This window comes from Epargyreus clarus, unplaced genomic scaffold (assembly GCF_041222505.1).
Source record: "Epargyreus clarus isolate Ecla_fem2 unplaced genomic scaffold, WU_Ecla_fem_2.2 ptg000025l, whole genome shotgun sequence".
Lineage (NCBI taxonomy): Eukaryota > Metazoa > Arthropoda > Insecta > Lepidoptera > Hesperiidae > Epargyreus > Epargyreus clarus.
Window position 1 is genome coordinate 1,779,962 of NW_027332232.1, and position 16,867 is coordinate 1,796,828.

The 16,867-nt window shown below is 39.1% G+C and overlaps 1 protein-coding gene across 1 annotated transcript in view; it reads left to right on the forward strand.

The window, feature by feature from the left end:
- Slik (Sterile20-like kinase) overlaps nucleotides 1-16,867 on the forward strand; it is a 64,991-nt gene that overhangs the window by 5,997 nt on the left and 42,127 nt on the right. The window lies entirely within an intron of this gene.

Here is a 16,867-nt window from a genome sequence, read left to right on the forward strand (position 1 = left end):
TCCAGTTTCCTCAGGGGTAGCGGCGCTTCTGTGGCCGACGCCAGGTTGGAATCTAATCTTATCAGGGCTTGACTACAGATATCCCTGGGCGGCAGTAGCCACTAACTTAGGACTGATTGCTCGTCTGCTACATTTTATTATAAAAAACGTAAAAGGTGGTGTTTTCTTTTTGGTGCCCAGACCATAGGTGGAAAATTGGGCTGACCCTCAACGGAGAGGAAGGAGTAAAAATGCATCCAAGCACTTACAGGCCGCGACGGCCGGTGCCTGCGTCGTGTGGGGCTTGTGAAAGGACCTCCTGAAGGGAGGACCATCCCACTAAGAAGTCTCCTTAAAGGCTTCGTCCTAGGGGACCGTACAGCCGACATCGGACAGCGACGAAAAAGGTGGTGGGACCACCATAGTTCTACCATTTTTAGCGTGGAGCAATCATTGCGTTTCGGTGATTGAGTTCTAAGCATAGTAAGTGTTATTTACTCATATTCGTACTTACTGTTATGTATTAAAACCGTTTCTATTGTCAAATCGGTGACATATGTGACACTATCACCGCACTACTCGCTGATAAGGATCGTACTCGAGATAACGTTCTAGTTCGTTATCACTGTAGATCTGTCACGTTACGGCGATCTTGGGGTTCCTTGGGGTGTTGGGATTCGATGCCCAACAGTGGGACAGTAGTATCAACTATTTTTATACGTTAAAGTTTAGCATATGAATGTGATGATAAATGGCGTTAGACACTGGCGTTATAACAGAAATAGGTGTGGCGGTGGTGCCGCCGGAGTCGAACCACAAACGGTTCTATCTTCAAACATAGCCGTGTAAAATAGGTATATAATATAAAGAATGAAAGTACTGGTGAGAGTGTCGGTCGAGGGTATAAAATGGAAAGTAATCCCTGGAGATATTGGTATGCGTCCCGCGGGACACGTGTACGGTGGGGAGTTGTGATGCCAACGATCTCGAAACCACAGACGAGGAAATAAATAGACACCAAATGCAAAATATTATTTATTAGATATTTCGTGGAAATGTAGATGATAGAATTATGATTGGTTCTAATGCAATATTTAGATTATTCGGACACAGCTATAGCGATAAGACCCTATTTTTGTGTAATTTAAATTAACATCAGCATTAGATCTTTTCATAAGAAATGACATATCAGATATTTTACGAACATCTTATTCTGCCTATTTCTGTCTGATCGAGCCAAGTAAAATTTTAATAGCACAGATGACAACAACAAATGGTTTATAAAATTTTAACCATTCATAATTTATCTCTATTAGTAGGGTCCAGACACACATTGCAACTTTGAATCGTTATAGCATTTTGTCATAAATATTTATGTCATACTCAGTGCATAGGTCTGTTCCTTTCCAATTAAGAGTCTAATTTATCCGTACCTCTACACTCGCATACCTCACAGATTGTGTAATATCCGGAAATATTTATGGGACTAGGGATTCTGGAATGGTCCATAAAGTTGTTGGGGTTAACGATTCCTATGCATATTAGATACGTACATTTATATTTAAATTTTACGTGATTGCAGCCCTTTTTGGGGTTCCGTACTCAAAGGGGAAAACCGTACCCGTTACTAAGCCGCTGCCCGTCTGCTCGTAATCTATTGAACCTTGAATATTGATAGACACTTGATTTGATTTACGGAGTGTGGAAATTCTATTAACGGTTTAATAAAAATGTTACAATTAAATGACTGATATGTGGATTAATCGGATTTTATTGGATTGCTTTGAAAATCTTTACATTCACTTTACAATGTTCCGCAGAGTAGAGAGAATAGACAAGTGTCACAGATCATGAAAAAGACATTAGATGGAAGGCACGAAATTTTTTTTTAATTGTACAGATAATATATTTTAATATTTTAACACTTCCTTCAAATGAGAGCCTTCCTTCAAACACAAAATTAATTTTTAAAAAAAATATATATTAAGATTCTATATTTAACATACCAATGTTACCTCTTAACAACTTAAATCTATCTCGAGGTAATGCTTTTGTAAAAATATCAGCAAACTGATGATCTGTGCTTACATACTTTAAAGAAATAATTTTTTCATTATACTTTTCTTTCACAAAGTTATACTTAATGTCTATATGCTTGCATCTTTTGTGAAATTCACTGTTTTTAATTACATTTATAGCACTTAGATTGTCAATATGTAGGCACACAGAGTTTTGTTTATACTCTTCTAAATCACTTAATAAGTATTTCAACCACATTGTTTCTTTGGTGGCTGCACAGGCAGCCATAAATTCAGCCTCAGTGGTTGATAAGGCTATAGTTTGCTGGCGTTGACTGGACCAAGTTATTGCAGCTCCATTTTTTATAAAGACATATCCTGTCATAGATCGCCTTGTTGTTATATCATTGGCATAATCCGCATCACAATAGCCAACTAGATCTGAAGACAGTGGCTTACACTGATAACTTAAACCCAGGTCAATGGTCCCTCGTAAATACTTCAATATTTTCTTTACAGCACTCCAGTGAGACTCATTATAATTGTGCAAGAACTGACTTACCAGACTAACTGCATACATAATGTCAGGTCTGCTCACAGTCGCTAGGTGTATAAGTGATCCAACTGCTTCTCTGTATGGTAGATTGTTGTCGGGTACCGTCTCACTTTTCTGGAGCTTCACATGAGGATCTGCTGGAATACTGACCGTAGGTGAGAAGGTTTCATCATAGTCGATTCCTTTGGTTTGTGCATATCCCTTAGCACACAGACGGGACTTGTATCTTGGACCTGTTGGTTCATCTTTCACTTTGAATACCCATTTGCATCCAATCACTTTGGCATTTTCTGGTTCCTTGACCAATGTCCATGTATTATTTTGACTATGTGATTGTAGTTCTTCACCTATTGACATTTTCCATTTCTCTGCATTGGCCGATTTCATTGCGTCTTTGTAGGTCAGAGGTACATCTAGACTTCCTTCATTGTAGCATAGATATGTTTCAAAATCTTCAGTTTTAGATTGTAGTTGTTTGTTTCTTGGCCTTAATGTGACATTAGAGACTGGTAGGTTGTCAATTTTCCTGTCTGGTACATAGATGCTGCTGTTTGGTGATGAATCATAAGATTCATACTCTTCACAACTACTAGAGGAGTTTGTGGAACTTAATTGTTGACTGTCACACGATAATTCTTCATTTACAGACTCCTTCTTTGATTCAGTTAAGTCCACCGGAACATAGTTTCTTACAACAGTTGATTCTAGAAAAACTGCATCTCTGCTTTTCACAATTAATCCAGAGGTAGGAATTATGAACCTGTAGCCTTTGGTGTCACTACAGTAACCAATGAATATGGCTTTCCTTGCTTTTGGATCCCATTTCTTTGTTTTCTCTTTTGGTAAGTGCACCATGGCTTCACAACCAAACACACGCAGGTGACTAACACTTGGTTTTGTTCCAGACCACATCTCCTCAGGAGTTTTATATGACAATGATTTTGTTGGTATTCTGTTTAATAGATAAGCAGCAGTTTGAATGGCTTCTGCCCAATACTGTTTAGATAATTTGGCATTAAGTAACATACTTTTGGCTTTTTCTATTAAAGTTCTATTTAATCGTTCAGCAACTCCATTTTGCTGCGGTGTATAAGGCACTGTGGTTTGATGTACAATTCCATTACTTTTTAGTAGCTCAGAGACACTGTTGTTAATGAACTCGAGGCCATTATCAGTTCGAAGGCACTTGATTTTACATTCTGTTTGATTTTCTACATATCTTTTAAATTCTTTCAATTTCTCGATTACTTCTGATTTCTTTCGTAGGAAGTAAACAAATATCTTCTTTGAAAAATCATCGGTAAAGGTTAGGAAATACTTTGCTCCGCCAAGAGATTCTGTCTCCATTGGACCACACACATCGGAATGCACTAGTTCAAGGAGTTTTGAGGCACGTGTACCTTTGTTTTTGAAGGGCAATCGTGCCTGTTTTGCTTCTAGGCATGTTATGCATGTTAAATTGTTATCCTGTTTCTTTAGTACTTTCATGCCTTCAGTATTTTCAATCATTTTACTTAAGTCATTGAAATTCAGATGGCCCATTCGCTGGTGCCATAAATATGCATCATTTTCTACAACATCAGATATGTAAGCATGTTCGTTATACATATTTAGTCGATACATATTGTTCACTAAATCTGCTGTTCCCACTATAGTGTTATATTTGTTCAGAATAACACATCCTTTGCTATTGAATTTAACTTGGCCACCATTTCTAATTATTTGGCTAACAGATAATAAATTAGTAGCCAGCTCTGGCACAAAAAGCACATTCTGAAGTAAAACTTTACTGCACTGACCTGTTTCATCACAAACATCTAGACTCAATTGCCCCGAACATTTCACTGGTAAACATTTTTCATTGGCAACCTTGATTGTTTTGATTACTGATTCTTTCTGATGTGACAATAAGTCACAGTGTCTGGTCATGTGTGCAGAGGCTCCGGAGTCAACATACCAAGCATCACTGCTGTTATTAGAAGCAATGAATGCAGCAGCATAACTTGAGCTTTCTGCTTTATTTTTCTTCTTGGACTTACATTCCGTGCTGATATGTCCATACTTGTTACAGGAATAGCACCGAGGTCCTTTTGGAATAAACTTTTTATTTCCTTTCCTTATGAAGTTCGTCTTAGTTGCAAATGCTGAAGTTTGACTTTCACTCATTTTAACATCTTGTAGAATTTTCGATTTAACAGAATCTGAACTTATTTTGAGTCCTGAACTTTCAATTGCAATTATCATGGGTTGATATGACTCGGGTAGACCGGAGAGCAATAAGGTTCCTAACCGCTCATCGTCTACTTTAAACCCAATATTTCTCAGTTTGTGTGCTGTCGTCATAATTTTACTGACGTACTCCTCTACATTTTGGCAACCTGTCAGTGTGGTTGTGCACAGTTCCCGAAGCAATCCAACACGGCGTGTCAGCCCTGAGTCATCGAAGGCTTTGGCAAGATTGTCCCATACTTCCTTCGCGCTTTCAGCCTCTTGTATGTGAACGTAATTAGTGGAGTCAACCAACAATATTATTTTTGACTTCGCTTTGGTATCGCGTTTGGAGTCAGTACAGCCTTTCTCAACGCAATCCCAGAGTTCCTCGTGCTGTAAATATGTTTTCACAGCAAATCTCCACGTTGAGTAATTGTCTCGGCCGCTTAATTTTTCTATTAATGTTAACGGATTGCTGGAAGACATCTTGTACGCGTGAATACTTTTAGGTTAAGTATTTGCCGGCTTGCCGAAATCACACTTTTACAGATTACTAATCTTTTATGATCACTCGGGCTATTCTGGGCCCTTAACCTGTTACAATTAAATGACTGATATGTGGATTAATCGGATTTTATTGGATTGCTTTGAAAATCTTTACATTCACTTTACAATGTTCCGCAGAGTAGAGAGAATAGACAAGTGTCACAGATCATGAAAAAGACATTAGATGGAAGGCACGAAATTTTTTTTTAATTGTACAGATAATATATTTTAATATTTTAACAAAAAATAAAAAAAAAGTTAACAATGAAGACTGATCTCTATACTATTTGGCCAGCATGGTGTACTATGGCATAAACCTTTCATTCTGAGAGGAGACCGTTGCCCAGCAGTGGGACAGTGAGTGGTCGTCAGCGCAGATTATCGTTCGTGTCCCTGTAGTTACGGGACCAGAATAGGGCTACGGTATCTACTGCCTGTTGTGAGGGAATGGGGTGTAGTGTGCTTTCGAGGTCGTGGGCGACTAGCGAGCCACCTGGAGCCTGCGAAGGACAGGTATATGTGGTCGCATACTGTAAACATCAGATGGTGTGAGAGGAAAAAAAAAGTGCTCTTCCAGGGCAGAGCCAGATCGGGACATCGCGCTTGGAGGACTCCGGTTGTGTTCCGTCGGAGATTCTGGAGATCTCCAACAAACTGACAACAACTGTTGAGGACGACCTCCGGAGTGGTTTTAGTGCGGTAAAAGTCCCACATAACCCGGCGTCGCTCCCACGTCGTCGGGTACTTTTTGAAGGTTTCCCCCTCGTAAACAAAAAAAAAAAGGTTGATGACTTCACTTTTATATACAATACATAATATATTGATATGACATTCAGAAATAATATTGACCTATTTATATCGAAGCCGACTCAGGTCGGCCCGATGGACACAAATTGAATTAACTTTATAGGATTTCACTTGTCATGTCGTAATGTATTGGACTACTTTGATGTGTCTATTACGTTGAATACACTTTAAGCGAATTATCATTGTCTATTATTTGGAAGTATCATTATCAGGTAGTTAACGGTGGTTGAACCCTCTGTGGTTCGACTTCGGCGGGACAACCGCCACACCTATTTCTGTTATAATAGCAGTGTTAAGCGCTGTTGTGTTCTGGCTTAAAGGGAGACATACTTTTCTGAGGAGTTCTCCTTAGTCGTCAGGGTTAGCGGCGCATCTGTGGCCGACCTCAGGTAGGATATGTAATCCTATCTGGGGTTGATTACAGATGTCCATGGGCGGCAGTAGTTACTTACCATAAGATTGGTTGCATGCTCTTCTACTACTCCCATATTATAAAAAAAAAATGTTCCAAATTAATACACATGGGTACCAAAGCATCTACCGCCATAATTGTTTCTAGCAAAACAGTACTACTTTTTGGGTGGAAGGGTGTGGATACTGGCTGTTACGTATGAGGCGACAATAGCCCTACGGAGTGGCAATGCATCCGTGATTGGCTTCAGGCACAACCTTTTCTATATGGACGTCATAGATTAGTACAGATACTTCGCCGCCTTGAAATTGAATGAAGCCACAAACGGCTTATTTTAGTAAGTTCTTTTTTTGAATTCTTGATAAATAAAAACATTTTTAGAGAAAATTTACGAATAAATAACTAATATTGCGTAATTTATATAATAAATAAATAATTTATAATAATAATTTCAAATATTTTAGGGACATATTAGCACTGAGACGTGGCAAAACTTTTTTACGCAACTACGAGTATTTCAATTGTCAAAACTGGGTACATTTTCTTGTTAGGAGTGAGTAATCCTTACTAATCTATGATGGACGTGTTCAACATATGTTGGCGCAGAGACCACTTACCATCTGGTAAACTGCAAGCACATTTAGTGCTCCAATCTCACCTATTGTAATAAATGTGAATGTGTGTTCGTTTGATACACTTTCACGCCTTAACTACATATCCGATTGTCAAATTTTGTACACACGTTATCAGGGGTTCGGAAAAAGGACATAGGGTATATTTTATCCCGAAAACAGTACTGTTCCCGAGGGAGGCATGTAAACAACTTAAAGACAGTGTTATCAATTATCATTGTCATCGACCTCTGACCTCGAGCGAAGCTGCGAGTAAAAGTCAGTCTTATATAAAAAGGAGTATTATGTGAGCCAAAGAAATCTCCCATCCAAAAATATCAATATAAAATAGGTGATAATCTGCGCAGTATATTCAGGGACTATTCTGATGACGTTGAGATTTGCGAAAAATTACGTCAACTCGTTATTAGATCAATATTGTGTGGGGGTGTCACAAAATTTATAGATATTTTATTTTGTGCTTTTTTTTTAATAAGATTTTTTACAAATGTAGACAATATTTTAGTATTTATTTATTTGCAGGTGGTACACCTTTTCGTAATGTTGTTAAGTTGGACTTTTAACATTGGTAAGCTCCGTTGTGAACCAATTTTGATCGTACTTTTAGAATAATCTTGAGAGGACGATATTGGACATAACATAACATTACATATTCTCTCGTATTAACATCGTTGACATGGTTCTAGGAAAATAAAACTCAATTTATTATGTAGACGTTTCCAAAATAATTTAACTATGGTTATTAGTGTACAGTACTTCGTTTTGTCATAAAGGGAAAAAGTCGCCGTATTCTTTGGTGCAAATTTATGGAGACCCATGTGTATCAGAACAGTATGTTCAAAGCCCTAACTCAGTGGGAGTTAGGGTTATCTTAAATATAAAAAAAAATATACATACAGCCGGACATGGTATCTCCTCCTTTTTCGAAATCGGTTTAAGGTCTCCTTCAAAAATATTTTCAAATCCCTACAGCTGCCAACCCTATAGCTTTATTACTGTTTGTTTACGAACACGCGAGTATCAAGTGAGTCGTTATCTCGTTTCGTGTGATCTCGAAATAGTGCACTTTTTATAGCGCGAGCGCCACCGACGTTGTTTGAGACGTGCGTGGGTGACTATTCTGTTGTCACGCGAAATGTTTTGTAAAAAAAAATAACTTATCCAATTTTGATTAGTACTTCTTAAGAAAGTCGTAGATAAGCATACATATTTACATACATACATACATACATTCATACATACATACGGTTAAATACGGAATCTCCTTTTTTTGAAGCCAGTTAAAAATTACAGATTTTTACACGAATGCGGAGAGTAATGTTTATTAAGCGTATGTACTTGATTGTATGACTGATACTTTGGGACGATGCGTAATCCTTTGTATAATCTGTACATGTCTTTTCCTGATGTGTTTGTCTTTGGCCCCCACCTTATTATTATTATGAGGTGTCGTTGGTGTCGTTTGATTTGTGGGTGTGACATTTGTTTTTAAATATATATACGTTTAGTTCTTAGACTTAGCGATTAACCGTCGTAGAGTCAACTTACCCTTATGATGCTCCGTTTTGGAGCGAAACACGTGTTGGTGGTGGTATCTATGGTGGTGTATATTTTTAATTTTTGCATCTGCATGCATCCTTTGAGGGAGGGAGGGTGGTACATACTGCATGGTTTAAAATATATACCATCATATATATTTGTAGCGGATTGTTGCGAAGTAGTTTTAATCTTATCTTAATAGTATGGATTTCCGCAAAGTAACGCCTGATACAATTAACTATCTACGTTTAGTTCTTCAAAGGTGTGTGAAGTCTACCAACCCTCACTTGCCCAGCACGGTAGATAATGGTTTAAACCTCTCCCTCTAAGGAGACCCGTGTCCAGCAGCGGAGCAGGTTGACGTCCAAAAAACATACAAACAACTTTACAATATTTATTTCTATGTTCCCCCTCAAGTGCAATAGACCACACGGCATTATTATGAATATTAACACTATCTTACAGTAAATATTGATATATTCCGTTTTTGTGGTCTCAGGCTATGGTTTTTGTGCAGTGGAGGTAACAGACCGGCAATTGACGAGGGACTGGTATTGGTGGCCACCGATGGCCAGTTATAGTTGTAAAAACAAATAGAATAGTTGATAATGATGTCGTAATATAATATTTATCTTATGCAGGTACATTTAAAACAATAAAAAATATTATGAACATGTATACGACTCGCACTTGACATTTTTTTATGTTTCTCCATGCAAAAACATGGCATTGTTTACGTCTAAAATATTAATTAAGCCATTTTAAATGATTAATGATTCACGGACAATCCATCAGGTGGACTGCATGCTCGTTTGCTTTATTATTCAATCCTCGGAGAGTGGCCCTTATAAGGATCAAATTCTGGGAAATAATAATATATTATGACAAACTAAAGGAAAAGGCTAATTTTGAAGAAAATCCTATCCTATGAATAATACAGGCTGTGTTGCTTTTTCAAATTGAACTCGTCAGATTCCCGGCTAGTGAGATAGATTTTTTTAAATCTAATCATGTAGTTTTAGTTTTTACTAGTTTTTGCCTGCGTTTAAAAGTAAATAATATGATATACTAACATACTTAAAAAGAAAATTCGTACCTTCATTGGAACGACAGTGACGCCATCTGGCGAAAATTGGTCGTACCAACTCTGAAAACTTCGTGGGCTCATGGACAACAACGTTTTTACAGATCATCACTTGATCAAATGCATAGTTTACGATTAAATCCTTACTAATATCGATTAAAATAATCTATTTTTTTTTGGTTCAAAAGATCGATTCTCCAATTAATCGATCTTAGATCGCCATCCCTAGTTCCCGTGGGATTTCCGGGATAAAAACTATCCTATGTCCTTTCTCGGATCTCAGACTATCTTTGAACAAAATTTCATTAACCGACTTCAAAAAGGACGTGGTTATCAATTCGGCCGCCGAATATGAGCGCCGACTTGACAAATATGTATTAAACCAACATTTATTTCAATTATTTTTTACTTTGTAGTGTCATAGAAGTCGGTTGTATTTTTTGTTATTTTTTTTTAAATCGGTTCAGTGGGCTGGCTTGAAGAAGAGACAAACAGACGGACAGACAGAGTTACTTTCGGATTTATAATATTAGTAAGGATTAAGATCGGCCTCGTAACTCCTTATACTTTCGGATTTGGCCCCAAAGGCCCATTCGAAAAATTCACCCTATTTATAAAAATAACTGTTTTATAATTATTTACACGTATGTCTTTCTCCATACACGTATTATATCTCACCATAATAAATGTATTAATCAGCAGGAAATGAATACACATGTACCTTTCTGAGAGGAATTCAATTGATTATGCATTCAAGGTAAATTCTACAAGATATTATTATGTCATAATCCGATGGTATGTGTACGTAACACAAAGATTGTATTGTATGATATTGTTTTGTAAGTTTGTCATTATGTGATCACAAATATTTGAACAAAGACTTTGCTCACACATTTGAACACTTATTTGTTTAAATTTTTAAGCTGTCACTCATGTCATAGCTTCCAGCAACTGGACTTTGCGCATGTATTTGAGTAGCAGGCTCCGCATATAATTGAAGTTTGAACGCTTTGATGTGCGCTCGAGAAACCGACACCAAATGGCAATGTGCAAATATTTGAAGCAAGCTTTGAACAAGTACTCTAATACCCGTGCTTCACTATGTTCAAACATTTGATCAAATATGTGTTCAAATGTTTGTGCTGTCTGGCACGGGAAATAATTATCTGCCCTAATCAGAACTGTCTTTTCGAGGTAAAGGTGGTAGAAACTATTGTGATTCGACTCTATTATTATTGCTTACCAAAATTTCCTATATGTACATCTTTTGAAATTTTAAGCGACGAATAAGCATCAAGAAATCAAGATGGTAGAACCCCTTGTGGTTCGAATCCGGCGGCGCCATCGCTACTTCTATTTCTATACTAATATTATAAAGAGGAAAACTTTGTTTGTTTGTTTGTTTGTTTGTTTGTTTGGTTGTAATGAATATGCTCAAAAACTACTGGACCGATTTTAAAAATTCTTTCACCATTCGAATGCTACATTATGCACGAGTAACATAGGCTATATTTTATATGAAAACATTTTGAAGGTGGTAGAACCCTTTGTGGTTCGACTCTGGCGGCACCACCGCCACACCTATTTCTACCTAATAACAGCAGCGTTAGGCGCTGTTGTGTTCCGGTTTGAAGGGTGTGGTAAGAGAGATATACTTTTCCGAGGCGTTCCAACTTAGTCCTCAGGGGTAGCGGCGCATCTGTGGCCGACCTCAGGTAGGAATATCTAATCCTATCTGGGGTTGATTACAGATGTCCATGGGCGGCAGTAGCCACTTACCATCAGGTGGACTGCATGCTCGTCTGCTACTCTTATATTATAAAAAAAAAAAAAAAAAAATTTGATAAAAACATTTTGAGGCGGTACAAAGTTCGCCAGGTCAGCTAGTCTCTTATAACAGCAGTGTTAAGTGTTGCTGTGTTCTGGTTTGAAGTGTGGTAAGGTGACATAGTTTTCCGAGGTATTCCAGCTTATTTCTCAGGGGGTAGCGGCGGATCTGTGGCCGATCTCAGGTAATCTTATCTGGCGTTGATTACAGATGTCCATGGGCGGCAGTAGCCACTTATAGTCCGCGCCAAATTGCTAGTCCGCTCTGAAGTTGTTGCGCGCAGGTTTAGTTGGCATATATTCCGTACAGTAAGTACACTAACGCCGCTATGTACCCGTGGGCGAGAGCGGGCAGCAGACGGGTGCCAGAAGGGACCCCGCGCTGTCTTCATCCCTCTAATAAATGCAATTTGCCATTGCGATGCGACTCGTTTCTATATTCGGAGCGGACTAGCAGTTTGGCGCGGACTATACCATCAGGCGGACTGCATGCTTATTCGTCGCTTAAAATTTTAAATGCCATAAAGGAAATATTGGTAAGCAATAATAATAGAGGAAATTTTGACTAAACAAACACGCCACGTCACGTCATATATGCATATAAATAGAAATAATTGATTCACGTGCGGTTGGCACATGGACGAATGTCATCACTATATACGGATATTATGATGGGAGTGACTTATAATATTTTAAATCGAAACTAGAAGTAACTTTACTGACTAAGGTCCCTAGATTTCACTAGATGTCCATGTATCTTATCCCTGTAGTTCCGGGATCAGAATAGGCTACCGTATGCCTGTCGTGAGAGGCTACTAAAAGGGGCTTCCGGGGTTGCGTGTAGCAAGAGTGAGAGCTTGAAACGCCTGACCGGCGACCTCGGGAAGGACGGCGGTATATGTGTTCGCATTCCGCCGTCGTGTACACCAGACGATATGGCGAGCGTCATGTTCACCTGGGTGGAGACCCGACGGGGCCACGTGCTAAGAGGACTCCGGTTGCGTTCCTTTAGAGATCGCAGAGTCCCTTACGCAGTGCCAAGGACGGCCAACGGGGGGCCTGTCGCTCCCACGGCACCGGGTACCTTTCGAAGGTTTTCCCCTCGAAAACAAAAACAAACAAAAAAATGTCCATGTATCTAAAATAGTTCCTGAGAAGAGTAGTTGTTCTGTCGATCACAGGAGTCAAGTTGAAAGGTGGTAGAATCAAAATGGTTCATCTGGGGAGGTACCACCTGTTAGCGAAACGCACTTCTGCGTTTCGGTGAAAGGCTGTGGATGAGACTTACGTTAGAGGCGACCTTAGTCCGCCAGGAATAGTAACCTATCTTTAATCGAGAACCCGTTTTATATAAAGTTGATCACATTTGATTTTTAGTAGCAGAGACTGGTGGACTGCAAGCTTAAGAACACAGCTTAAAGTCATAAGCAGAAATAGGTGTGGCGGTTGTGCCACCGCAGTTGAAGGGTTGAACTTTAAATATTTTTGAAATCGCATTTTTAGTTCATTTAAAAGTCCCGGGCGTAGATGTATGTGAACCGTATATATAAATGAAATAGGGACTTTTTAATTAAGCAAATTTATCACACGTCGGAACATTAATTAATTTCACCTTTGGCTTTGCCATCATATTCCCTAGATGAATTTTGAAATTAATGTGTGCTGAAGTTCTGCGAGAACTTTTTACGTGGATGTTTATGGAGAAAAAGTTGTATTTGAAAATATAATATAGACTTTGGCGGTAGGTGTCGGCTGTCTCCTGTTAATAATCTCTTGCTTACCAAATATCGATATTGACAATTTCTGCCAAAATGGATTGATTAATTATTAAAAACGAATGCTAATAATTCCATTACATTTAAAATTAACTCATTACTGCCCCACTGCTGGACATGGGTCTCATCGTTTTCTGACGTGCAGTTTTCCTCACGATGTTTTCTTCCACCGTTTAAGCAAATGATAATTAATTTCAAATATGAACGTAATTTAAAAAATGAAATTTACGTCTGGGATCTGAACGTCAGACCGACCGCATGAAGGGCCGTTTCTTACCATTAGGCCATCAAAGTTAGCAGCATCTTAGCTTTACTATTCTCTCGACGGTTGAAGCTAAGCGAAATTGTTTTTTGGAAAATATAAAAAAAAGTACACTTAACGTCTCATTGTCTCATATGGACTATGTGGGTTTGTTATGGACGAAAAGTACCTACCTACACAGATTTAGAAGCTAAATATAAAGTCATTACTGCTTGTCTGACCGGGGATCGAACCCGGAACCCACTGTCAAAATGCAGCAAAACTTGTATAGTCCGCATAAAACTGCTAGTCCGCTCTGAATATAGAATAAATCGCGTTGCCATAGCAAATTGTACGACTACACCTGCTCGCAACACCTTGAGAGCGGACTAGCAGTTCGGCGCGGACTATACCAAGCAGCATCTAAGCTTTACTATTCTCTCAACGGTTGAAGCTGAGCGTTCCCACTCGGACGGCAATCGAAAGCGTGTCAAAGACGTGCGTGCCTCCGAGACGCCTGTGTGCAAGTGTACTGGCGGTGGGGAAAGTGTTATTGGGGAAATATAAAAATAGTTAGCCAAGTGCAAGTCGAACTCGCACACGGAGGGTTCCGTACCACTAAAACCATTCAAATCTTTCTTTTTTTATAATATTAGTTGTTATAGCAGCTACGTTTGTAAATACATACTGTGTAAAATTTTTAAATGTATCTATTACGGTTCAGCAGCCAGAGCTCTGTGATAGACAGGGGAGGCCTAGTAATAGGGTTCCATTTTTGCCCTTTGGGTACGGAACCCTAAAAATTGATTATTCTACTCTGAAAGAGACTGTTGTTGGTGGTTTGATTCCGGAGGCACCAACGCCACACTTATTCCTGCCTAGTAACGGCATTGTTGCTGTGTTCTTGTTTGAAAAGTAAGGGAGACATACTTTTCTGGGCTTCCAACTTAGCCCTCAGGGATAATAATGCACATGTGGCTAACTTCAGGATATATAATATAGAAATCAATACTATCTTCCAAACATAACAGTAGCATATTGTTGTCAGGTGAAATGCTTATATATTACACTAGCTGACCCGGCAAACTTTGTATCGCCTCAAAGTCTATTTATCAAATATATATCAAATATAGCCTATGTTACTCGTGGATAATGCCGCTTTCGAATGGTGAAAGAATTTTTAAAATCGGTCCAGTAGTTTTTGAGCCTATTCATTACAATCAAACAAAGTTTTCCTCTTTATAATATTAGTGTAGAAATCAATACTATCTTCCAAACATAACAGTGACATCTTGCCGTCAGGTGGACTGCTTATACTATATTATATTATATTAATATATTACACATCAAACACTTTCGTGCGCGTCAGTCCGCGCGCAGTTTACGCGTTATCACCGTTTAGCGCGCGTCAACCGAGTCCCACTAATGCGGTCACAGCTTCAGGTCGCGCTAACCACTCATTTTGAATGTATCCGATACGTTTGGCTCGGGATGGGCAGTGGAGCCCACTGAGATGAGCAAGCAGTCCACATGATGGTAAGTGGATATTGTCGCCCATCGACATAATAATCAACCACAGATACGATTAGTTTCCTAGTCACAGTACTGTACTTGGATTTTGAAGGTGGTAGAACTCTTTGTGGATCGACTCCGGCGGCACTACCGCCACACCTATTTCTGATTCATAACAGCAGTGTTGAGCGCTGCTCTGTTCTGGTTTGAAGGTTGTGGTAAGGGATACATACTTTTCTGTGGCGTTCCAGCTTAGTCCGGCCAGGAGTACACCTGTGGCCGACCTCAGGTAGGAATATTTAATCCTATCTTGGTTGATTACAGATGTCAATGAGCGGCAGAAGCCACTTACCATCAGGTGTACTGTATCCTCGTCTGCTACTCCCGTATATAATTTAAAAAAAACTAAATTTTTAAGCTATTGCATAGCTTCTATTGCGGGGCTTGAGCGTGGAGACCGAATCCAAAAATTCCGTAACGAAAAAACCCTAACACCCCCCACTCCGACCGGCACAGCGGTGATACTTTTTAGTAGCGATCTGTGCGCCCCGGGGCGCACACGCCAGTTGACGGGGTAATGACTTTTTGAAATATCACGCTTGCAATTTGCATAAGTTGATAAAAAATTCTATGCAATAGCTTTACCGCGGCAGTCTCCGAGTGCCACACGTATTTTTTATATTGCTTGGAATGGGCAGTGCGACCCATTGAGGTGATTGGAAATTATGCCAAACGCCACACATAGTTCACTAGGTTCTAACAATCAGCGGGAACTGGTTTTGTCTAATCAACATATTAAGTCGTGGACACACCTGTTTGTATTGAGTCCGCGATAGCAGATTCCATTATTATGTCGTATAGCATTCATTCAGGTTGAGCTTTGAGAATTTCATTTGTTGACACATAAACACACAAGTATACACACACACGCACACACACATTAGCGCACGCGTACAAAATACACAGTAGGTTTTTTTTATAGTTTTCTTGGAAAACAGAAAAACATGATTTCCTGTTTACAGTTTTCTTTTCTTTCTCTTGAAAGGGTATCTTATAAGTTATTTTATTTGATGTATTTGTTTCGGACTAAACGTACTACCGGGATTCGAACCTCGGACCCTAAGACCGGTAACTGGTTTCGTCTAATCAACATAAGTCGTGGTCACACCTGTTTGTATTGAGACCGCGATAGCAGATTCCATTATTACGTCGCTTCGCATTCATTCAGGTTGGACTTTGAGATTTTTTAACGATGACTGTGTTGCTAGATCGCCAATGTCGAGCTGTGACCTATCTGTGACGTGTTGTATACTATACTATACTATACTGTACTATACTATACTATGCTATACTATACTATACTATACTAAACTATGCTATACTAAACTATACTTTACTATACTATACAATACAAATATATATTTTTTTGTTTTTATAATATAGGAGTAGCGGACGAGCTTGCAGTCCACCGGGTAGTAAGTGGCTACTGCCGCTCATGGACATCTGTAATCAATCCCAGATAGGTTTAGATATTTCTACCTGAGGTAGGCCACAGATGCGCCGCTGCCCCTGATGACTAGGCTCGCACGCCTCGGAAGTGTATGTCTCCCTTAACACACCCTTCAAACAAGAACACGGCAGTGCTTAACACTGCTGTTGTTAGGCAGAAATAGGTACGGCGGTGGTGCCGCCGGAGTCGAATCACAAAGGGTTCTACCACCTTCAAAC